Source organism: Macrotis lagotis, chromosome X, assembly GCF_037893015.1.
Source record: "Macrotis lagotis isolate mMagLag1 chromosome X, bilby.v1.9.chrom.fasta, whole genome shotgun sequence".
In the NCBI taxonomy this organism is placed as follows: Eukaryota; Metazoa; Chordata; class Mammalia; order Peramelemorphia; family Peramelidae; genus Macrotis; species Macrotis lagotis.
In genome coordinates this window covers 295,887,221-295,912,733 of record NC_133666.1, presented here as the reverse complement: position 1 = coordinate 295,912,733, position 25,513 = coordinate 295,887,221, and the positions used below count along the sequence as shown (strand labels likewise).

Below are 25,513 nucleotides of genomic sequence, written 5' to 3'. Positions count from 1 at the left end.
GTCTAGTGCTCTATCCACTATACCACTTAGCTGCTTCAAATCTTTCCTTAGCTCATAAAGATAATTATCCAGGGAGTGGAAAAGGTTATACAGCCCAGGAAGATTGAAATGTGTAATCATTGAATCAAATAAGCCAAGAGTTTAAGCCTTTTAATCTCTCTGTGGTTAGATCATCTGTATCATTGGTCTTGGCTCTAACTCTTAAGACTAAAACCAAGCAAGAAATGATGCAAAGTTTATAGCAATAAACTAAAAGTCAAACAGTAGAATAGGAAATTATACTTTTCAGCATATTTCATTTTAAACAGAATTATATCTAGGTGAGAATTATAAATACCTTTAATCAGTCTAAAAGCATTTAAGAGGTTGCTATGTAACAGGGACTGCACAGATTCACTGTATATCAATCATTTCCTCAAATCAAAACAAGGAAACTATAACTAATGATGGTCTTGAACAACAGGAGCACTGTAAAAATGTCAAAAATCTAAATGGAAACTCAAAAAAATGGCAATGTTCACATGTGTGTGCATACATCCACATGTACACACATGCACATAAACACACACTTACTGAAAACCCTCCTAATGCCAACCTTTAGAGAAAATAGGACCATTGAAGATGGATGATATGTTAGCTGAATCTGAGTGCCTATGAAGATTAGAGATGAATTTGCAGTTAGGAAATAATCCTTTGCATTCCCCCCCCCAAAAAAAAAGTGTAGTAGCTTGAAGTAAATAAAAGATACTTTCATGTCTAGTGCTCACTCATGCTCATAGCATCACTGGAGGAGAAGAAATTTTAAGATGCTGCTTCTATAAAAACATCCTTTGGTAATGCATCCTAATTTATAACAAACTTTACTGTTGGGCAATCTTTCTACCCAACCTAATCCAATATTGCAGCTCTCTCTCCTTCTTGTCTGCCCTCAGGGAAATCCAGATTGCAATCTATTTGTCTGATTCCTCTATAGGAAACGCTCCTCATATATTTAAATGACAGTCATAAAATCATCCCCTTAGTCTTCTCTCACTCTAGGCCAAATAAAACTAGTCCTGCCCCCCCCCCAGTCTTTCTGAGTGAACATACATCTTTAACATTCTCCCACACACACTTCAAAAACCAGGATTTAATGGGCTCAAAAAAACTACTTCCATGCTGAATATTATCTGAAGGGCAAGCAAGGAAGTCAATTGGAAACTCCTTGTGGTATCAAGCAGGGAAAAAGAAGCTTTAAGTGGGATTTAAAAGGGCACCAAAAGCATTTCTTTACCTGGAGAACAAAGATGAGAATGAATAGTTTAATATTCAAGCCTCCCAAATCACTGGAAGGCTGCATATGAAGGCAAATTGGACAGATATGGCTAGGGGAGATACAATCTAGTCGTCTACGAAGGGATTCTTCTCCTAATAGAGCAGAGAGAAAGTGAAGAACTTGAGTTTAAGCTCACTCAGAAAATGTTAAGGTTGTTTTTACAAGGAAGTAACTGTTGCCTTTGGGAACACAGATTGATTTGTATCTATGTTCACTCATTCAGTAAGTTTATGTGCTCACTAATTATTTACATATTAGTGGTTTGAAGTCTCTAAATTTTCTCTATTGGTAGTCTCCAAGAAAGCTATTTAATTAACTACTTTGTAATTTTTAGTGCTTTAAGGAACTCTTATTACAGATACTAAAAACAGAATTCCTTTTTTAAATTCTGCAGTATATTATCTTTCTGATTTGTCCAGTTGATTCATGAATTGCAAAATATTCTTTAGAGTTTCCTCTGGGCCAGATGTTGCTGTAATCATTGACACTTGCTAATTTAAATGTGTTCAGTATCAAAATGCTTTTAATAATACTGTATAAGGGAACTAACTTTGATAGTAATGTTTTGGTGTTGCTTAAGGATACCAACAAAACCACATTTAGGAAGGGGAGAAAGCAATTTACAATAAATACCTTCGGGGCGGCTAGGTGGCGTAGTAGATAAAGCACCAGCCTTGGAGTCAGGAGTACCCGGGTTCAAATCCGGTCTCAGACACTTAATAATTTCCTAGCTGTGTGGCCTTGGGCAAGCTACTTAACCCCATTTGCCTTGCAAAAAAACCTAAAAACAAACAAATAAATAAATAAATGCCTGCTATGCAAATAACAGACTATTTTTTCACTATGAAAGTGGCAAAGCCAAAGAGTACCAAAGTCCCTCTATATTCCTTCCATAAACAAACACATACAATAGTTATTATTCAATACTAATAATATCTTTCACCCACTTAATTTATGTCAGCCCATCTACCATCTCAGTCTGAAAAAAATTCTACTGAATATCCCATGGAGTTTTTCCAAGGTCAAACTCATAATTCTGATATTAGACATTCTTATTGTATAACAGTTCAAATTAATCATGTAGTACAAGACAAAATACAATTACAACATACATTGGTTGACAGTTCAAAGAAAGAAAAATGTATTTCCTTTAATTAAAATATGTTGTGATAGTTAAAAAGTCAAAAAATATTTCTAACATGTATTCTAATTGACCATACTTATCCCACATTCTAGTATCATGAACATTTATTGAATATTTAAGCTTCATAAGTGTAAAGCACACTTATATGACATCAACATTAATTGAAGATAAACTGTTCAAAACATCTGATAGCATAAGTTATTTATTAAATCTGATTCTCCTGCATATTTTTCATAACTTTTTCTAAATATTTTCCATTGATTTAAATAAGGCTACTCTGAACACATCTGTTAGGTGTGTCATATTTAATACATTACTTTTTCAAAGCAAACACAGACACAGAGAGATTACGAGGAAATAAAATTGATACAAGAGTTTGGAAAATTACACCCAGTCTCCAGATACATACCATGAAAGTCTCTCAATTAAAAGAATGAGAATTTTAAGTTGAGAAATGTATTTAGAAGCCCAGTATTTTGTGCAGTTAATAAAAAGAACTTTTAAATAGGGGCCATCTGAGTGATCCTCATAAAGATGAATATATATAGAAATCCTTTCCAATAGCTGGTGATCTCATCAGAGGTCCCTGTATTTAGAGATATCCAATATTTCATTACTTAAGAGATATCTATTTTTTTCAGCAAAGTGGTTATTTGATGATGTGGATTTCAACTAAATTATATTGAAGGAGGATTTTGAGAATTATTGAGTTTATTACATAAGCCAACATAGTGTTAAGTATCTGAAGACTTTGATTAGTCTTTATACAACAGAGTTTATTAGTAATCCATCCAGCTTCATAGGTGGAACCTATCAAAGCTCTTCAGCTGGCATATTTTTGGAGAACCTAGTGTTGACGTATTAAGTAGGATGAGATTGGTTTCACTGGAACAACTCCAGTGTGTCATTGTTCTAAAAAGATAATAAGAAACTTTAGGTGAGGAGAATTCATTCCAATATAAAATATTTTTTACCCAAGCATTCTTTTTTTCTATGAAGCTTTATTTAAAAACACATATATATTTTTCACCATAATGACCAATGGCTGAACATGAATGATTCAAATGCTTTAAATATAATACAAATAAAATCATAAAAATGAAAAAATAAAATAGTTATGTACAAAATAAGTTAGAGATCTCTGTGCAGACCTCAAGGATGAATTGTAGAAGATACAAGGGGAGGAGACAATAGGTAATAGAATCAAAACATTTCGTGCTTGGCCTTGGGGAAGAGGAAGGAGTGGGGCTTGTATTTAGATTTTCCTGTCCTAGATTACCCAGAAAGGAAGCTGAATCAGCTGCTGATTTTCAAATGCAAATTATAGCAATACACTAACCCCACCCCCAACAGGGATATGGAGATGCTTTGAAGATGCATTGTGTAGATGATTTTTCCTACTGTTTCCAAAAGCTTAATTTCAGTGTTCATTCAATTCTCTGATCATCATATCAAAGAGAAAATCTCTTTAAGTGCTAAACATCTCCCTTTTTAAATATAATATATATATATATATATATATATATTATGGTTTATTATTTTTCCCCTTAGCAAAGGGTAACAACCCTTAATAAAGTGTGGCATAAAGCAGAAAGAACAGAGAATTGGAACCCAAGAAGCAGTTAAACAAAATTGTAAGCATGAATCCTAAAAAAAAAAAAAAATGCATCTGGAAGATTTTAACATAGAAGTTTTAGCTCCCTAATGTGACTGATAGCCTAACTTTGTTAGAATTGTCTTGTTACAGGGAATGAGAATACCACAGTCTTTCCTTTACTGAAAAAAAAGGCATTTTCAAAGTTCTACTCTCCTGCCAACTTGGAATACAGATCAGAGCCAAGACACTTATGCTCACACTCATTTCTGATTTCCTTTTATTTTCCCCTCTAAAGCACTTTTTTTAGGTTTTTGTAAGGCAAACAGGGTTAAGTGGCTTGCCCAAGGCCACACAGCTAGGTAATTATTAAGTGTCTGAGACTGCATTTGAACCCAGGTACTCCCAACTCCAGGGCTGGTGCTTTATCCACTACACCACCTAGCCGCCCCATAAAGCACTCTTTGTTTATTATTGTCCTAACCAGCATCACTAATACTTGTTGAGATAACTCTAGAGGGGTATATATGTTAGTCCCAAGGCATACCTTAGGAATAATTTTGTTCCCCAAAAGATAGAATCAATATAAGGGAATAAGTATGACATGGCATTACATGTATATTAAGAATTGTTTATATGAGAAATGTCAAGAAGCCAAATAGGACCACTTAGTAGATAGAATTTGGCTAAGGATCAACTGGGGAGGGAATGAGATATAAAGATATAAAGAGATATAAAATTATCATGATAGTATATTACAGATCATCTAGACACAAAGAATTATGAGATAAATGAAAAGCATCAAGGGAATGAACCATGATATACAGGGATCTCACCTTTCTACTACATAGAATTCCTTCTATCTCTTCTCTCATCCTTTCTTCCTCTCTCTTCTCCTCCCTTTTCTCTAATAGATCAGATGATGAATACATCTGTATTTGACTTAATGGTAACTTTATCTTTCATAAAGAAGAAAGTACAAAAGGAATTGCCATTCTTGGACTTACTCTGACCAAAAAAAGAGAAACTGGTTTCTGCAGTAGAAATTGCCAAACAAGTGACTACTCCATCACTGTTTGAATTAGAGAAATTGGACAAAACCATGCACTGCTGTGAGCATCTTTGGGATGGATAAATAAAGATAGATTTGGACTGGGTTAAAAGACTAACCCAAAGTCATTAATACTTCAGAGGTGGTGCCTGAAGTATTCCAGGCCTGGAATTATGAAGATCTGAGTTAAAATCTGGTCTTGTATACTTTTAGTTATGTCATGCTGGGCAAATCATTCTACCCTATTTGTCTCAATTCCTCATCTGTAACAGGTAACATTGAGAAAAGAAATAGCAAAATACTCCAATATCTTTTCCAAGAAAAACCCCAAGAGAAAGTCCAGGTGATCACATAGAACCAGACATAACCAAACAACAACAGCAGCAGCAGCAACTTTAAGGAGGGTTTCTTGTAAAGTATTTCAACAAATATTTTTTTCTGGTTGTTTAAATCTTTAAGTCAATGAGTTACTTAGATGAAAGTATAGAACACATGCTTTTCCTATTTGCAATGACATGAAGTTTGGAGGTAGTGTTAACATCATTGGATGACAGAGTATAGACCCAAAAAGATCTTAACAAGACAGAATGTTGATCTCATTCAAATGTGATGAAATTTAATAGGGACAAAATAAAAGTTATCTCACAAGTCCAGGGGAGTATGACCAGGCTTCAGTAGTTCCTGTGAAAAATATCTTTAGGGTATTAGTGTACTTTAGGGCAATGTTCTCTTAGGTTGAAGTGAGAGAGATTTAACATTCAGAGTGAGGGAATATAGAATTCCATTATGATCTTTCCTTATCAGGAATTCATGTTTCAAGTAGTTTTAATTAAGGATTGAAGTATATCCATAAAAAGTGACCAGAGATTCTAAGACCCTAAAGTCAAGCTATGAATTCCTTTACTCTTTGTAAATGATTAGATCTAAACTAAGTTTATTGGCCTGATTTACAAAAATTCACTGTTTTTGATCCAACCTTTCTGGAGAGCTATTTGGAATGAAGCACAAAGGAAAAAAAAAACGTGCATATCCTTTGATCTAGCAATACCACAACTAAGCCTGGATCCCAAAGAGAGATCACAAAAATAGGTAAAAAACCCAAATATACAAAATATTTATAGCAGCTTTTTTCATAGAGGCAACGAATTGGAAATTGAGGGCATACCCTTCAATTGGGGAATGGTTAAACGAATTGTGGTATATGAATGTGATGGAATACTATTCTATAAGAAATCAGGAGGGGAGGGGATTTCAGAACAGCCTGGCAAGACTTGCATAAATTGATGCTGAATGAGATGAGCAGAACCAGAAGAACGTTGTACACACTAACAGTAAAACTGGGCGATGATCCACTATGATGAACTTACAGTACAATAATCAGAGACAATTCTAAAAGACTTGTGATGGAAAATACCATCCATATCCAGAGAAGGAATTGTGGAGTTTACATGAAGACCAAAGTTTACTATCTTCAGTTTTTAAAAGTTTTCTTATGTATTGTGCCATTTTTTCTCTTGTGCTTTTTTTAAATTTTGATTTCATTCTTTTTTGCAACATGATTAAAATGGATTTATGTTTAGCATGGCTACACATGTATAGCTTATATTAGATTGCTTTCTGTCAGGTAGAGGGGGGGAATGTAAAACTAAAAACCTTACAAAGAAATGATTGTTGAAAACTACTATTGTGTGTAGTTTTAAATAAAATAAAATAATTTTTTGAAAACTTTATTTGCTAACTATTTACTGAGTTAAAAATACTGCAGTTAGGAGCAACTAGGTAGCCCTGGAATCAGGAAGACCTGAATTCAAATGTGACCTCAGACACTTAATTACCTAGCTGTGTGACTTTGGGCAAGTCACTTAACCTCGCTGCCTTACAAAACAAACAAAAATAGATACTGCACTTAATACTACATCTCTTTGAACTCTGGTCAAATCTTCAGAGATCTTAAACATGACCTGTGAAATGGATTCTTCTTAAGAGATTGAGGGTGGGGCATCTAGGTGGCACAGTGGAGTCAGGAGCACCTAAATGCTCAAATCCATTGTATGTGTGTGCTGTGTGTGTGGCCTTTGCAAGTCACTTAACCCCTTGTAAACTCTGCCCACCAAAAAAAAAAGATTGAGATTGGCTTTTAGGTATCCCTACAAGAGATGGAGTGATAGAAGCCAGCCTCAATCTCTTAAAAAAAGAAATCATTTGATAGAAAATATTTAAGGTTGTTGGAACCCAAAAGGTACTGAGGCCTCTTAAGATTTGACCAGAGGTCAAAGAGAAGTAGCATCAAATGCAGTGCTTTGAACACAGTAGGGCTTAACAAACATTGAATGGTTACTCTTCTGACTCCTGACATTAACCCTTATTCCATAGTAGCAGTAGAGATGAAACAATTTCACTTTAATTACAAAATTAGACAGGAGTTTCAAACCTCTTGCAATTCCCTTCAAAATAAAATATTCTTGGGGTGGCTAGGTAATGCAGTGGATAGATCACCAACCCTGGAGTCAGGAGTACTTGAGTTCAAGTCTGGCCTCAGACACTTAATAATTACCTAGCTGTGTGGCCTTGGGCAAGCCACTTAACCCCATTGCCTTGCAAAAAAAAAAACCCAGAACCTAAAAAAAGATAAAATATTCTTCATATATTTATATGCATATAAATGTATTTATATATATGAAGGAATACTGTTCTAATGAAGGATTTCTAATCTACTCCATGCCTCACTAGAGTAATACACTTTTATATTGAAAAGCAGAGACCTAAACATGATATTGGATCTTAGAAATTTGGTCCTAATTTAGAACAAAATTTCCTGATCTCTGACAAACTGTCAAATAATTCATCACCAAGGGGTCTCTGATGATGAGACTCTTCATACTTAGTTGTTTCTCACAAAGCAGATTGTGTGTGTGTGTGTGTGTGTGTGTGTGTGTGTGTGTGAGAGAGAGAGAGAGAGAGAGTGTGTGTGTGTATGTGTGTGTGTATTTGTGGGTATTCTTTCCAGCATTGATAGCATGTCAAATTCTACTTAAATATGTATCCTATGAGTAGAGGTTTGAAAAACTCAAGGTCACCTCAATATCATGAAAAGAAATGAGTAGATTTTTATGGTAGAAAACCAGAGATACCAAACCAACAGATTTCTTACCCCCCCAAAAAAGTCATATCTAATTATGATCTATTTGTCATGATCCTGTGCCAAAAAAAAAAAAAAACCAGGAGAAACTCCATCTGGGATACCTATATAAAGTAGAAAAGGATATCAAAAAATTGAAGTGAAAATCATCGCTCGTAGTAAATGTATTTATAAACAAACACAAATGTACAGAACATTCTTATGACTAAAAAATAAAAGAAAATATATCATATAACATCTTTCAATCTAAAAAACATTGTTTTTATATACGATTTAGTCTGTTTCAAATAGAAAATTTCACTAAAATGCTTAAAATCTTTTAAAAAGAAAAACAAGAATTGCTTATATTTAAAAGGTACCTATAAACTGTATTTCATTTCATTTCTGTGAACTAGGTCATCCAAGCAATATCACCATTTTACTGATGATGTCCAGAGATGTTCCTTTGTCCAAGAACAAATAGTTAATAATTTGCAGACTTAGGACTTGTACCCACGTATTTTGACTCCAGATACAAAGCTGGTATTAGGATTACCTTAGTTCAAATTCTACCAGTGATATTTAGCTATGTGATCATTATCGGGCAAACACTCTGAATCTTGACTTCTTCATTCATAAGATGACAAGAATTATACCTTATAGTATCTACCTCTCAGGGTTTTTGTGAAGTTAATGTGAAAAAAAACTTACAAGTTGTAATTTTTAATTATTATCATTATTCTATCCCATCACCTATAAAACATCTATTTTATTGATTGAAGCTCAAACATATGGGTTTTCAGAATTGCTTAAGATTTTAAGAAAAGTAGAATTTTAAAGGGCCAAATAAATTACTCCAACAAAATGGATTTTGATATTATCCCTGAAAGGGACTTTATCAAAGGTGGTCAGCATTTAGAAGAAAAACTAATAATGTCTTGGGTCACTTAATTAAACACAATGGCAACTTCAGCTTCACTTTAGTTCTTATTGACATGCCTATCATTTTTGCTAGTGATGATCAAAGTGTAGACTCTTGAGGCAGTGGTATTTTTTACAGCCCAGCAGGAAATTCAATGGGTGCCCCAAGTTCCTGTCATGTTTTTTATAGTTCCTAACAGCTGCCTAATGCTAAAAGAAAGGCATCAAAATTGAAACACTAAAGAAAAGAAATTGTTTTCCCATTCTCATAATATATTATTGGTGATCCTGGGCAAATGGCCTAAAGGAATATTACCCTTCATTATAGATATATTAATCAGTCTTTCAACATGTAATGAGAGACTCTACTTATAGACAGTCAAATAATATCTAAAAATATCAATGTGAATAGGCTAGGTCTATTTTGCAAATTTCTTAACTGAAAAGGGAATGCATCTTGATATAAGAGATTTAATATAAATAAAATACAAATTTAAAAGAAGTCCAAAACTCAACAAATATGCCTTGTGAGATAATAATAATAATTATTTCCATAGTACTTTTTTCCAAGATACTATCAATAGTAAATGAAAAGGATTTATTTGTCAACATGTAATATTAACAGAACAGACAGGGCAAGCATACTCTAGGATTCAACTCAATTTACAGTTGAGAATACCAGCTAGGAAAATAAAAACAGAAACATCTGGGCTTAACTGAATTACATCCAATTACAGTTTCAGACTTCATTTCACTTATTATTTGTCATGCATATCATCATTTTTATTAACCAATGATAAAAAATGAACAATAAGACTTTGAATTCATTCAGTGACCTTCCTTTAAGGCAGTCAAGTGTTTTGACTTTATTATCTCAATTATCCTCCCACCCTCAGTGAAAAGTTAAGAAAGAACCCTTTAATTATCCTTACTCTTCAAGAAAGAAACTGAGGCAGAGAGTTTTTAAGGTTTGCCTGAAGCCACAAAAGTCAGGAAAACATTTCCTAACATAATGAAAGATTCTTTCTATTACATTACCAGAACTTACAAACAACTAAATTTTGTTAACTGAATATGTATTGAAAAAAAGGAAGGATAAAACATGGTTCACTACCTTCTACAACCTGGGTATCAGATTCAAATACTTATGAATTGTTCATTCCCTGAGTTATTTTTTTCTTGTCACTCAAATAAATTTTCAAAACTCAAGATGACTATAAGCAAACAACAAAAATTAACTGCATAATTGTCAGGGAGGGTGGCCAATTCTACATCTCCAAAAAGAAGAAAATTAGTCTAATTTACAGAGAATGCTCACATTCACTGGAAAAGACCTATCAGCGAAATTAGTATCATAGAATTATAAAGTTGTAAGGATTCTAATAAGTAATAAATAATGGAATCTCTCTGAAAGTCTGACAGCAGAGTTTCAATTATGTGCTCATTTTAATATAATCTTGCCCAATGGCAGATATACAACCAAATAACTTCTTTAGGTTCTTTTTGGTTCTTTGGTCATGCACTGACATTCTCTTTTCCTCAAGAATTTTACAACATTTTCCCTAAATTAACTTTTCCAAGTATGAACCCAACAGACAGGAGCTATGTCTCAATTGATTTTCTACTCTATGGTTACAACATTTTTGATATACAAAAAATATTTCAAAGTCAAACATCATTAAAATAAATTCCAAGGAGGTGTCTAAAGTATTTAAATTATATTGGAATTTCACTGGATTATTCAAAATAAGGAAAGTGGCACAATAGGGTTGGGAAAATATTTTTAGAAACAATAATTAATAGGTTGTGAAAGTGCTTCATAAACTACTATATAAAACTCTATATAAAATGTCAACCATGCTCACAGAGGTATTCATGGGAACAATATAATGGTAAATGGTAATTATTTTTACCTAATATTTTAAAGGTGATTCTGTGATCCCTAAAGCAACTAAATGATAGCCTTGGACTTTAGGAAGGAAGAGAAGTTCAAATCCAACCTCAGTTACTTCCTAGTTGCAAGACCCCAATCATGTTTAATCTCTCTCAAGTTCAGTTTCCTTAACTATAAAATGAGAATATGAATAGCACCTATCACATAGAATTGATCTGATGATCAAATGATAATATGTAACAGCTTTACAAGTCTTAAAGAGCTATTTTTATTATTGTTGTTGTTGCTACTAGATCATATTCTGGCTTCATATGAGGTCATTTCAAAAAGGATAGCAAGTCAGTTCATACAATATATTATGCCCATTTTATGGTATATATATTATTTTATTATTTTATGGTATATATTATTTTTTAAAAGTAACCAAAACCAAATTTGTTCCCATTTCTCTCTTTAACTATTACTCATTTAGCAGTTTTCCTAAAATGGATTTTTCTACTTGAAAATTCTAATTGCTACAATTTTGTTTCAAGACAGTAAAATGTTTGAAAAAAAGATAGCAGAATGTGCCACAAAACAAACACAACTTTGATAAGTGAATACTTATCAAAACATTTATTAAGTGCCTATCACAGTCTTTAAAATATGGTTATAGGTGTTGGGGATCCAATAAAAAACTGAAACAGTTGCTAGCCTCAAAAAGCTTTGTGTTTTTTTTAATTCTATTATAAAATCATTGTAGAACAACCAGACATATGAATGACTGAAAAATAAAGCCAATGTTTTGGCAAATTAACTTTCTGATTCCACTAGACCTCAAATAAAACCCTGGGACCTATTGAGGTTTCTTATCTTACCTGATTCCATCACACCATTTCCCAGACATTTTCCCCCTTCTTCCCCTCCCCTATATCAAATCATTCCACTGAAGTAACTCTGCAATGGAGACAAAGCAAATAACTAGTTACTAACAAAATAACTAGGTTAATTTTTAGAATTATTTGACACCTCAAAATTAAAATGGCAAATGCTTCAATTCACCAATTATCTTATCATGATTAAGTCTATATAAAGCTCTAGTGAAAAGAGAATGGCTGTAGGGCAGAGAAAAAATTCAAACAGCACCTTGTGGAGTCACTTATTTCACTGTATTTGTGCACTATAAGGAACTTTTTATGTGTTGAGTTTCACAGAATGCTAGATAGTAGTTAAGGAATGTGGATTTGAATCTCACCCTTGATCTGTTCTTTGTGTGACTCTGGGGAAGGCAGTTAACCTCTCAATCACAATTTTCACATCTGTAAAATCAGGATAGTAATAACATGGCACCACCTATACAGGTGGTCATAGGAATCAAATGAGATAATAAAGGGAAATCTCTGTAAACTTTAAATTGTTAAATGAACATGCACTATTATCATTATCAGAAGAATCTGCTACACCTTCCTTCAACAGGTGTGGATAAAGAATCAGCTTTGTTAAAACAACTGTACTTCCTCTTTCTTTTGAATGGTTAGGAGTCAGATCAACACAACTTCTGAATTTCCCCATACCATACCTTCAAAAATCTTATGATTTCTATTTTTTTTTACAAATGTTGGCACCTATAATAAAATGAGATTAATACTAGAGACTAAATGAGCTGCTTGCCTAGAAATCATCATCAACATGAACAAATAAAATATTGCATTAGAATAAGACTAGCCGTATACCATGGAAACAATGTAAAGGCTGACAAATTGCCTTCTGGGGGGTGGGGGAGGGAAATGGGATTAGGGGAAAAATTGTAAAACTCAAAATAAATAAGATCTTTAAAAAAAACAAACAAAAAAAGACTAGCCTTTCCCTAAAAGATATGTGGTCAAAGGATATGAATAGTTCTCAAAAGAACTAAGCTATTAACAGTCACTTGAGAGGAGGCTCCAAACCACTATTAAAAGAATTCAGACCAAAACACCCTGAAGTTTCATGTAATGACAATCAAATCATCAAGGACAACAAAACATGGAAATAGCCAATTTTGGAGGATCTGTGACAAGAAAAGTACAGTGATAAACTCTTAAAGTAATATAACCATTTTAATAAATTTGGAATTATGCTATGAAAGTGACTAAAGTATCCATACTCTTTGAGCCAGAGACCCCATTATCAGATGGATGATCAACAAATAGATGATAGATTGATAGACTGATAGATACACATACACACAAATAAATTTTGGTATGTGAATATAAAGAAATAATACCTGACTCTAAAAACAAGGTTTATGAACAGTGTGGAGAAGCAAGGTTAGATTTAGAAGAATAGATACAAAGTGAAGTAAGCAGAAGCAGAAAACAACATACACAAATATAGGGCTGTTATCCTTTAGTCATGTGACTCTAGATCGGGATAGGGAATGCCCAACCTAAGGCAGGCAAAATCATTGCCAAGACATGGAACTTGAAATTCAATAAATCTAGAAGCTTTTAATGGGGAATTAATTGAATGTTTGACCAAATAATCCATTGCACCACCTAGCTGCCCCCATGATTAAAATAACATACATTTGCAAAACAGCAAAACTAAACACTATGCAATTATAGAAGGCAAGCTTAGTCTAAAGAAGATATTAGAAAATGTACCTTCATTTCCTCATTCTTCAGAAGGGGATTCTGGTTTGAGGAACATTACATACGCTGTCACATTTCATTTAGGTCTTGTTGAATGTGTTGAATTGCACTTCCTTTCCCCTCTTCTTACGTTTTGTTATAGACAATCTCATTAGATAGGGGCAATGATAATAAAGAAATGAAGATAATGTAAAGAAGAAAAGACAACAATGCAATTTTAAAAAATAATAATTCTTAAAAACTGAAGACTATCAGAAAGCAAAGAAAATAACAGAAAATTTCAATTTCAATGACTGAGAAATATTTTTAAAATGATATAATTGGGGGCGGCTAGATGGCGCAGTGGATAAAGCACTGGCCATAAAGTCAGGAGTACCTGAGTTCAAATCCGGTCTCAGACACTTAATAATTACCTAGCTGTGTGGCCTTGGGCAAGCCACTTAACCCCATTGCCTTGAAAAAATCTTTAAAAAAATGGTATAATTGGAGAATCAAGGGGAAAAATGAAGGAGTCAACATTTCTTTTAGGACTTTTTTGTTGTTCATGTTTTATTTTAATTTTCATATCCCCCACAGTTAAAGAGTTATGATATCATCAAGATCTAAAGTAAGGATTTTTAACCTGAGTTCCATGAATAGTTTTAGGTAATCTGGTGAATTTGAGGGGAAAAATTATATCTTTATTTTCACTAGCTGCTAGCTGAAATTTAACTGTAATTGTAATATTATTCTAAGGGCCCCTATACTTTATCAGACTTACCAAGGGGCTGCTTAATACAAAATAGGTTAAGAATATTTGGTATAAGGACAACCTTGGAACTGATTAGTTATCAAATAATATAGCATAAAAAATTTAATTTGAAAATAATTTTTAAAAAATACTTGCTCATCTTTCTTCAAGTGTTATTATCCAAGATTAATGGTAGTTTAAACAAAAGCTTTATCCTGGCTGCTTATAATGTTTGTCCTTAATTACCAGAAAGCCCTAACAAAGGTTTGGTGTTTTTTTTTTTTTTTTTAAGAAGCTGTAACTACACTTTTCCCTTAACAACTTTGGACGTGGCTATGATTTTTTTCCTCATAAGCATTCTGCTAATACCTACCTGAACAAGTGTAAAAGGAAGTGTCAGAATAAAGTTCTTATCCTTTCTTTTTATTACACCTTCTTAACTCTTTGAGGGTGGGGATAAATACCAACTGGCTCATTACATTTACAATAGAATAAACTGGAGTTTCTACCATAATCTGAATCTAACAATTTTGAATTGCTTTTGAAGTGCTTGCATACTGGCACAAGTATTTTAAACATTTACAAGGTACCTTTGTTCTTTAAGACCTGCTGAATTATATGCCATCTTTATAAAAGAACTGGACTCAAATTTTTTCAGTTTCTCTTTGGTTCAGGTGAAATTTTGTAAGCTTTTAGGTCCATCAATTCAATTTTTAGTCCAATCCCATAAATTATATTCATTTTGTTTTGAAATGGCCCATCAATGAATTCCAACTATTTTTGGATGCTCTTCAAAAGTGTCAACTCATCAGTCACTAAATATCTTGGAAATTTATTGTGGAACAAAGAGGTTTCCCAGTGAGAAAAATAAAATGAGATTCCTCTTCATCCTGGACTAATGAAATGGCAGAAAACTGAAGCTTCTCAAACTTTAGAAAGTTTACTCAAATAAAGAGATGGTGTATACCAGACTATCTTTGTTGTTGTGGGGTCAGTTACTTGGTGCAATGGATAGAATACTGGCACAGAAATCAGAAAGACCTGAGTTCAAATTTGACTTCAGCCAATTACTATGTATCTTGTGCAAGTCACTTAAAACAGTTTGCCTCAGTTCCCTTATCTGTAAAAACTGAAACAGAATTCTTCTGCATCTTTTTTTAATAAGATACCATAAAATTGAAACTTCTTAAATCACTGGAAAATCATTCAGAAATAGAGATATGGACATATACCAAGGCTATCTATCATTTATTAATCATTTGACTATGAGCAAAACATTTAACCATTCAAAGTCTCAGTTTCTTTATATGCAAAATAGATAGGATTATTTGCACTACCTACATGTAAGTGCCTAAAATAGGAATAGTAATATCTGTACTATCTATATCATGGTTTTTGTGATGAAAAATGTATAAATTTTAAAATGTTATGTAAATAAGACTGATTAGCATTATTACATATCTGTTAATATTTTAAGGGACTAAAATGTTTTCAAATGTCAGCAAATAGGGACCAGTTTGGTGGCACAATGGATAGAGCATCCACCATGGAGTCAGGAGGACCTGAGTTCAAATCCAGCCTCAGACACATTAATAATTACCTCGCTCTTTGACCTTGACCAAATCACAAATGTCAGCAAATGAAGGGGAAAAAATTCCTATTTTTAAACAAAAATTCATAAGTATGGAATTACTCTTAAAAATATAATCAGTACTTTCAGAAAACTTTTAACAGGCTGCTCAGGCCTGAATCATAACACCTGATGTCCTAATGAGTAGCTATAAGGAACATCCTGTTGGGCATTTATGTCTATCAATAAGCTACAATTTAACCTATTCTGGTCATGATTTGGCCCTTTACTGAACCACGGTGGGCAGACTTCCAATTCATGGTTGTCAAAAATACAAAACTTGTTAGAAGTTGCTTGCTGAGGCAGGATTACATTTGTTATCTGAACTTTGTATGTTTCTGTAGTACTATAGAAGAACAGGACTGAACAAGTAGATTGCTACACTTGCTCTCCTAGAAATCCACTTGCCTAGTCCTTAAGCATTACTAATCTCATAATCATATAATTTTATTCCTATTAGCCAAATGAATTACATAACGTAACACTACTTCAAGTAGAAATAGTCTGCATTTGAAAGTCAACTTGTCTCTCTAATTTCACCTGGAAAGGAAGAAAGTGTGTGTGACTTAGAAGGTGATGAAAGGGAGATATGCTTTCTCACACCTTCTTCTTTGAAGTTCTTCAAAAATCTTTTCTACATTCCATGCCACAAAAGGAAAAAAAGAGAGACCAAAACCAGATTGGAATACATGTCTACTGGGTAGTTAAGGGTTCAGTCTTAACTCTCCAGTACACTGGCTCTTTCCCATTTTAAGGACAGCTTTTACAAGAGCACACACTGCCTAACCTCTAGTAAATCTTCAAAGGATGTCAAGTTTTTACATCTGTAAGCTTTCTTTTTTGGATCAAAAATGCTAGAATTAGAGGCCACCCACATAAACATGGCTGGTAACCAGGGAGCCAACACAGCAGAGAAACAGGAACCCACTTTTCTATCCCTTTACTAATCCTTACCATCACCTCTAGGCTGATGATAAAGTGTTCACACCAAGTCCTGTTCCAATAAGGTGAACTCAAAGCAGAGGAGCTACTAGGCTGCCTAAAAGAGGGCTGAATTGGTGCAGGATGAAAAAAGCAGGATAAAACTTCCACACCTATTGGTAGAAGGACCCATCCCAACATGAGTAAAATAGAGAAACCTTACAAAAGTAAAAATAAAACCCAAATTCACACAACCCAGGTTAAAAACTCCTCTAGTGACTCCACCACATTGTATACATGCTAAATGAAACACTGAATGAAAATTTCTAGGAACCAAACTTATGCCACAATCCTCAATTGAAATCCAGGTGAATGGAGTTTCAATTTACATTAGAAAAAAGAACCTTTTCCTTCATGGAACTCATAAAATAAAGCCACACATCAATAAGTAATGTTTTTAACAATAAGTCAAAATTAGGGTAATTAACAAAGAAGAAATAGAAATTCAAATAGTATGCTGGGATGCTGATGCTGAAGATGTTTATCCTTCATTTTGAAGACTAAGAATATCAGGGAGCTGATGCCATGACAAGCAAGGACTTGAGTGAAGGGGTGCTGTGCTAAGTAACCAGTTTCACTTTCTCCTCCAGAGCCATGTATGAATCAGTATGAATAGAGATGGCTCTAGATGTGAGGCAGAGTTAAGTGACTTGCCTAAGGTCACATACTAAGTGTCAAATGTTTGAGACCAGATGTGAATTCAGTCCTCCTGAATTCCAGTCAGTGTTCTACTCTGAGAATCTCATTTTTAAACTATCAGATTGAGCTTGTTTCCCTTTCAGATCTAAAGTGTGTTTGTTTGTTGATGCTTTTGTGTTGGTAAGAGTGGATAAGTGATGAGTGATTTCCTATGTCTGAAAGCTGAAGAGTCATGTACATGGACTGATCATGTGCTTCATGATAGCACCATGTGACTTGTTTTTCTACTCTTCTCATAAATCAAGTGAGGTAAAACTGGCTTTGAATAGTTGAATAAGACACAGGTGATCTGCCAATGAAGAAATGTATCATTGGTCCTTTTGTCTTGATTATCAGTAAACTGGTCCAAAAATCTACATGTGATATCTAAAGTAAGATCCAGTTTTGGGTTAATACATTTGTTGACACAATCCTTTCACTCCAGTATGTGAATCGTATATGAAGCCATGTAGAAATCAGTTCAATTGTCTGAGGCCTCCTAAAAACGATTTTCTTCAGATTACTCTCCTACCCAAAAATCCTTAGTGGTGCCCCATTGTCTAAAGACAAAATTCATATTTTTTTAGCTGGTAATCATTTGACTGAGTACAATCCCAAGGTGACGTTCCAAAACTCTTTTAATAGATTACCCTTCATTGAGTCATAATGGTCTATTCACTCTTACTCCAAACCATAATTTGTATTTTCATGTTGGTACCTTTTTAAAAAATTTATGCTGTGTGAGTCCAGAGTGTCTTCCCTTTTCTCTCTTCATCTATAAAAATGCATTGCATCCTCCAATTTTGCCTTGCCTTTGAAATCCCTTCTGAACTTTGCTTAACTCCACAATCCATCATGCTTCCAAAGAACTGATTATGGAAAAAAATGCTGCCTTTTTTCCTGCCAGAGTTGATGGTCTAAATATCCAGAATGAGACACAAATTTTTGGTTGTGTCCAATAGGGGAATTTGTTTTGTGTTATGAAGATATTGCTTATTCCCCTCTCCTAGTAATGGGGGTAGTAAGGAGAAAAATTAATATTTGATAATTTTTAAAATTTTTTAATTAAAAAATATTTAAATAGGGGTAGCTAGATGGTGCAGTGAATAGAGCACTGGCCCTGGAGTCAGGAGGACCTGAGTTCAAATGCAGACTCAGACACTTAACAATTACCTAGTTATGTGGCCATGGGCCTTGAAAAACTGAAAAAAAAATTTAAATAAATCTTTTCTGATCATTCATCAGAATTCTAAGAGTACTTGTTTTTTAGCATTTATTTGGCATTTAACATATATTCTTCTATATTCTTTTTTTATTTAGTTTTTTGCAAGGCAATCGGATTAAGCAACTTGCCAAAGGTCACACAGCTAGGTAATTATTGAGTGTCTGAGGTCAGAGTTGAACTCTGGTCCTCCTAACTCCAGGGCTCTATCCACTGCACCACCTAGCTACCCCAGATTCCTCTATATTCTTTTTTTTTAGGTTTTTGCAAGGCAAATGGGGTTAAGTGGCTTGCCCAAGGCCACACAGCTAGGTAATTATTAAGTGTCTGAGACCGGATTTGAACCCAGGTACTCCTGACTCCAAGGCCGGTGCTTTGTCCACTATGCCACCTAGCTGCCCCTATATTCTTAGCTATACATATTTTGTCTGCCTTGAAGGCAGCAGTTGTTTTTCATTTTGTCAGAAGCCAGTAAGTTACCTTGCACATAGTAGGTATTTAAATAAATATTTGTTGGATTGAACCTTGATGGACTTACTCATTCCATCAGTGCAACAATGAGGGGCAATTTTGGGCTATCTGTGATAGAGAATACCATCTGTATCCAGAGAAAGAACTGTGAGGTTTGAACAAATACCAAAGACTATTACCTTCAATTTAGGAGAAAAAAAATGTTATCTTAGTAATTTTTCTATCTCTTATATTTTATTTTTCTTCCTTAAGGATATGATTTTTCTCTCTCATCACATTTAACTTAGATCAATGTATACCACGGAAACAATGTAAAGACTAACAGACTGCCTTCTGTGGCGGGTGGGGGGAAGGAAGCAAGACTAGGGGGAAAAACTGTAAAACTCAAAATAAATAAAAACTTTCTAAAAAAATATTTGTTGGATTGTTCTAGAATTTGTAAGCTTCAGTTTACACAGAATGACTGCATTTTGGTTTGGATACTGTTCTTCTTTATCATATAATGAGCACACAATTTTTATTTTCTCTTCAGAGTTTTCCAGTTTCTCTACCCATTGCTTAACTCAATCAGTGAAATTGTAAACAGACCTTTACCTTGCTGCAAGGATTTTATTTTAGCAAAGGCATCATCATATTGCAACTCTCAAAAATTTGTTTCAAAATTTCCTAAAAATTAGAGCCTAAAAGAACTGGAAATTGAGAGTATGCCCATCAATGGGGAAGTGGTTGAATAAATTGTGATACATGAATGTGATGGAACACTATTGCTCTATAAGAAATCATGAGGGGCAGGATTTCAGAAAAGCCTGGAAGGACTTATATGAAATGATGCTGAGTGAAATGAGCAAGATCAGAAGAACATCATACACACTAACAACAACACTGGGCGATGATCAACTATGATGGACTTGTTCTTTTTAGCAGCACAAAAATCAAAGACAATTCTAAAAGACTTGTGTTAGGAAACACCACCCGTTTCTAGAGAGGGTACTGTGGAGTTTAAATGCAGACCAAAGCTTACTATCTTTAATTTTTAAAAGTTGTCTTATGTATGTATAGTTTTCTCTCTAATTTGTTTCCTTCCATTGGGATTTGATTCTTCTTTGATGATGACATTAATATGAATCTATGCTTAGCATAATTATGCATATAGATCCTAAATTAGATTGCTTTTTGTCAGGGGAAGGGGATGGAAGGAAGGGAGAAAAATGTAAAATTCAAAACCTTAGTTTAAAAAAAATTGGTGAAGATTATTGCTGCATATTGTTGAAAAAACAAATAAATAAAAATATTTATTTTTTGAAGATAGGAGCTTATAATAGATAAGAAATTCCAGATTGGTACAAGCTTTTAAGTTTGTCAAATTGAAGTTTTGAATACATAGCTACTTAAAAGTAGCTAAATAAAACCAGACTTGGTGTCATGTTTAATTTTACTCCATAAAACACTATAAAAACCAGGCATAAATTTAAATTTTTTTCACTCTACTTAAGAGGAAATATGCTATATAGGAAACAATCAGTATTCTCAAAACTAACTATAACATCATCTGAGACTGGCAATGATTTCTACTGCCTAAGGTCTTCTGGCAGAAACATAAAGGAATCGGATCAATAAGGTAGGTATAAGAATTGCCTTTTTAAAAAAAATCAAATTAGGAAATACCATTTCCCCTCTTGTCTTGTGGTTTAAAGCTATGACATGATACAGAAATACTATTACCTCATTGTGATAATTGTTTCAAAAGATTTCCAACCAAGATTAAAGTGATTCAAGTATCTCCAGAACAACATATATATTATAATAATCACAAAATAACCTCTGAAATACTAAGCCATTTCCTTTCTAAACACTAAGAAAAAGCTAGTGCAGTGGATAGAGAGAACTGGACCTCAAGTCAGGAAGATCTGAATCCAAATCCAGCCTCTAAAGCCCTCAAGCTATAGATGGTAAAGAGGTCAGACAAATGTTTAGAAAGAATTTACAGGGGACCCTTTACTGGAGCCCTTTGACAATTCTTTTGTCCATATACAGTTCCAGGACAAAGAGGAATAATCCACCCTGGTCACAGTTCCAGGGCCAAGAGGAACACCAGGAGGAACACTTGTGGCTGCAGGAGAAGAGGGTAAAAAGCAAAGACAAAAACCACAGTTAGAGCAGTGATCACCTCTTTTGGGATACCAGAACCTTAGAAACACTGAGAACTTGAAGACTTCCAGAAGTAGCTCTGAAAACAGCAACATGAATAAATCTGAAGCTTGGCACAGTGCCTACTCAAATCCAGGTGATTAGAGTTCAACTTTTTAAAAAATTTTATTCAAGGGAATGGCATTAAGAGTGACTTGCCCAAGGTAACACAGCTAGACAATTATTAAGTGTCTGAGGCCGCATTTGAACCCAGGTCCTCCTGACTCCAGGACCAGTGCTCTATCCACTGCACCACCTAGCAGCTCTACAGAATCCAATTTTAACCCAACATTCAAAGTGAAGAAATAGACTGAGAAAGAATGAGTAAACAACAACATCGAAGAACTTAAAATATTAGACTAGATTTTTTGATCCTATAATCCTTTCTTAAAAAATTCACCTTTTAGGGGAGGCTAGGTGGCCCAGTGGATAGAGCACCCAAACATCATAATTCAAGGAAAACTACCTTGACATTTTAAAACCAAAGGATAAAATAGAAATTAAAAGTATCCTCTGGATCACCTCCTGAAAGATATCTCCAAATGAAAACTTCCAGAAATTCTACAGTCAAATTCCAGAGTTTTCAGGTCAAGGAGAAAAAACTGCAAGCAGTCAGAAAGAAACAGTTCAAATATTGTGGAGCCATGGTTAGAATTATACAAGATTTAGAAGCTTCTATATTAAAGAAGTAGTGGGTTTGTATTATGATATTCTGAAAGGCAAAGGAGCTAGGATTATAACCAAGAACCACCTACCCAGAAAAACTTCAGGATAAAAAAATAGTTGTTTAATGAAACAGAGGACTTCCAAGATTTCTTGATGAAAAGACCATAACTGACTGTAGAACTGACTAGAAAGGACTATAAAAATATGAAAACCCTTTGATCCAGTGTTACCAAGATAATGGAAAAGGACTTGTATGCACAAAAATATTTATAGCAGTTCTTTCTATGATGGCAAAAAATTAGAAAGTAATGGGATAACCATCATCACAGGAAAGGCTGAACAAGTTGTGGCATAGGATTGTGATGGAATACTACTGTGCTATAAGAAATAATGATGATGGAAACAGTGTAGGAACTGGCAGATTGCCTTCTGTGGGGGGTGGGGGGGAGGAAGGTAAGATTAGGGGTAAAATTGTGGAACTCAAAATAAATAAAATCTGAAAAAAAAAACAAAATGATGAGGGAGTGATTCTAGAAAGTCATGGCAAGACATGAACTGATACAAAGTGAAGTAAGAAGAAACAGATACTCATGCATGATAATACCAATGTTGTAATGAGAATCAACTGTGAAAGATTTCACTTCTCTGATCACTACAATGCTCCAATGCAATGCAGAATTCATGATGAAAAATGCTATCCACTTCCTGAGAAAAAACTAATCAGCTTTGAATGCAAAATGAAATATAATTTTTTTTACATTTTTTGCTTTATTTTGTTGTGTGATATGGTTAATATGTACATGTTTTGCATGATTTCTTTTTTATTTTTTTGCATGATTTCACATGTATGACTGCTATATTGTTTGCCTTCTCAGTGAGTGTAGATAAATAGATAAGTGGGAAGAAAAAAGGAACATAGCAGCAATGTATATTTATGTAAAACTTTAAGATTTTCAAAAGGTTTTCCTCATAACAACCCCATGGGGCATATGGCAAAAGTGTTATTTTTCCCATTTTGCAAATGAAGAAACTGAGGCTCTAAGTGGTTTACTTATAGTAAAATAGAAAGTGTCTAAGGTGAAATTCAAACTGGAACTCCTGATTCCAAATCTAAAATATTCTCCATTATACCACACCACCTTTAATTAACTAATAATAGTCAAAAATGCAAATATAAAGTGTGACTACAATTCTAAGAAAAAGCCCAAGTCAGAGGTTTCCATAGCATTTTGCTTTGTTGTATCCTTAGTGACTCACTAATTCACTATTTTTTTCCACAGTACCCCTAGGCCAAAATAAATGTCTAACAGATGTTTATTAAGTAATTAGGTTTTAAAAAAAATTGTTTGTTTTTAGTTGTCGAGGATCCTAGAACTAAAGTACTAAATTTTATCTAGTAGAATTAAAGAAACTGTTAACACTAAAGGATGGTAAGATTCAGTTTTTATTGAAATAAAATTAAAACATTCATTCTTTTTTCTGCCTTTCTTCCCTTTTCTTCTATATTTATTCCTTCTCCCTTGTCCTGAATAAGATGTAGGCTAGCTGAGTTGTTCTAGGTAGAAGGAACTTGAAAAATAATTTATTTCAGGGATTCTTATTCTAGGGTCCATTAATTAATTAAAAATATATTTTGATAACTACATATCATTATATTTGGTTTTCTTTATATTCCTATGTATTTTGATATTTTGTTTTATTCATTTAGAAACACTACTCTAAGAAGCGGCCCATAGGCTATACTAGAAGAGGCCCTGACATGAAAAACGGTGAAGCCCCCCCCCAATTCACTTTTCAAATTTTACAAATGAGGTAAATGGCATCCAGAAATATCAGGTGGCTTCAATAGGTTATATAATAAACAGGGGGCAGAACAGGAGCTCAAATTCATTCTTCTCTTAGGTCAGGTTTCTATACATTCCAACATGCTGCTTATTCTTCATCATGCTGATGCAATAAACTTCAAATATTAAATATGAACAAGAAAAACAAATTTGTATATTATTCTGAGACCAATAAAAAAATTACTTGAGCTGACTGGTTCAAAAGAACAAAATTAAAAGTATGAAACTGAACAAAAAGCAACAGTTATCTATTTTATAGAGCTTCAGCTAGGGAAAATGACTTAGTGATTTTGTTATCATTGTGAACTCAAAGTTCAATCTGATATAAAAAGCTGATAAAAACCAAGGAGTTTGTGATAAAAGGTAGAAATGTTACTTTTGTAATTGCTATCAGGAACTTTTTTTATATATGGTTAAGTGAACAGAATAAAATCAAAGTGGGACAATTTGAGAATGTATGAATTCAGGAGATATAAACTTTAATAAAAAAAATTTGGTTAAAAATAAAGTAATAAAGTTGCCTACACACATAGATGTTAACAATGTTACAATAGAAATCATTAGGAAGCTCTTTTTTTTTAAAAAAAGTATTTAATTATATTATAAAATTTTGAACAACAGAAAGTAAGCAACATAAGAAATACTTATATTAAAAATTCTGGTGAAAAATTATCTGTTATAAAATATTCAAAATAACAGAAGGTATATATTATTCCCACTATCCTTAATGGAGACAACAATTTACTCTAATATTTTTTTGCAAATCTTTCTGACTTCTGCTTGCAGTTTTTTTTTGGCAAGGCAATGGGATTAAGTGACTTGCCCAAGGTCACACAGCTAGGTAATTATTATGTATCTGAGGGTGGATTTGAACTCAGACCCTCCTGACTCCAGGGCCAGTCCTCTATCCACTGTACCACCTAGCTGTCCCTTGTTTGCAGTTCTCTTTTCATTTTTATGCTTGAATGCCTTTAAGATGACTATACTTAGATATCTTGCCCAACTTTATTTAATCTGATTTTAATCATCTGCTATTAGCTTTATTTGAGATGATACTGCTCACTTTCATCCATAATCTTTCTTCATAACATTTTACAGATGAGTTTATATTCTTATATGGTTTTGCCCTAGACAGTCATCTCTCTCCATTTGAAAAATTAGGCCACATATTTGATGACTAAGGCATCTTCTGGGCTTTTTTGATCTTTTTTGTTGTAGTAATTAATTTATATTGGTTTAATAGTTATAAGCAAATCAAATGCAATTGCTTTGTGCAATTACCAACAAATTGAAATGCTATTTGGAAAAGAAAATCATATCAAAATTGATATCCTGGAAAAAATAAAACTAGAAAGATAAAAGGAAAATAGCACTAAAAGAAAAGATGGCTCATAGGTTCCCAATGGAAAGAAAGGCAAAGGAGTTGACAGAAGACAACAGAACTATAAAGATAGA

General features: G+C 33.6%; 1 protein-coding gene across 6 annotated transcripts in view; it reads right to left on the bottom strand.

Annotated features, from left to right (window-relative positions):
• ATP8B1 (ATPase phospholipid transporting 8B1) overlaps positions 1–25,513 on the bottom strand; it is a 139,779-nt gene that overhangs the window by 107,404 nt on the left and 6,862 nt on the right. Inside the window, exon 1 of one of the 6 annotated variants that reach the window (XM_074202697.1) lies at positions 13,662–24,526. The exons of 4 other annotated variants lie outside the window; for them this stretch is intronic. The gene's annotated coding sequence lies outside the window, so the exon portion shown is untranslated. Of the gene's footprint in view, positions 1–1,948; positions 3,934–13,661; positions 24,527–25,513 lie in introns of those variants that run through there. One more of the 6 variants, XM_074202698.1, reaches the window with a different exon arrangement.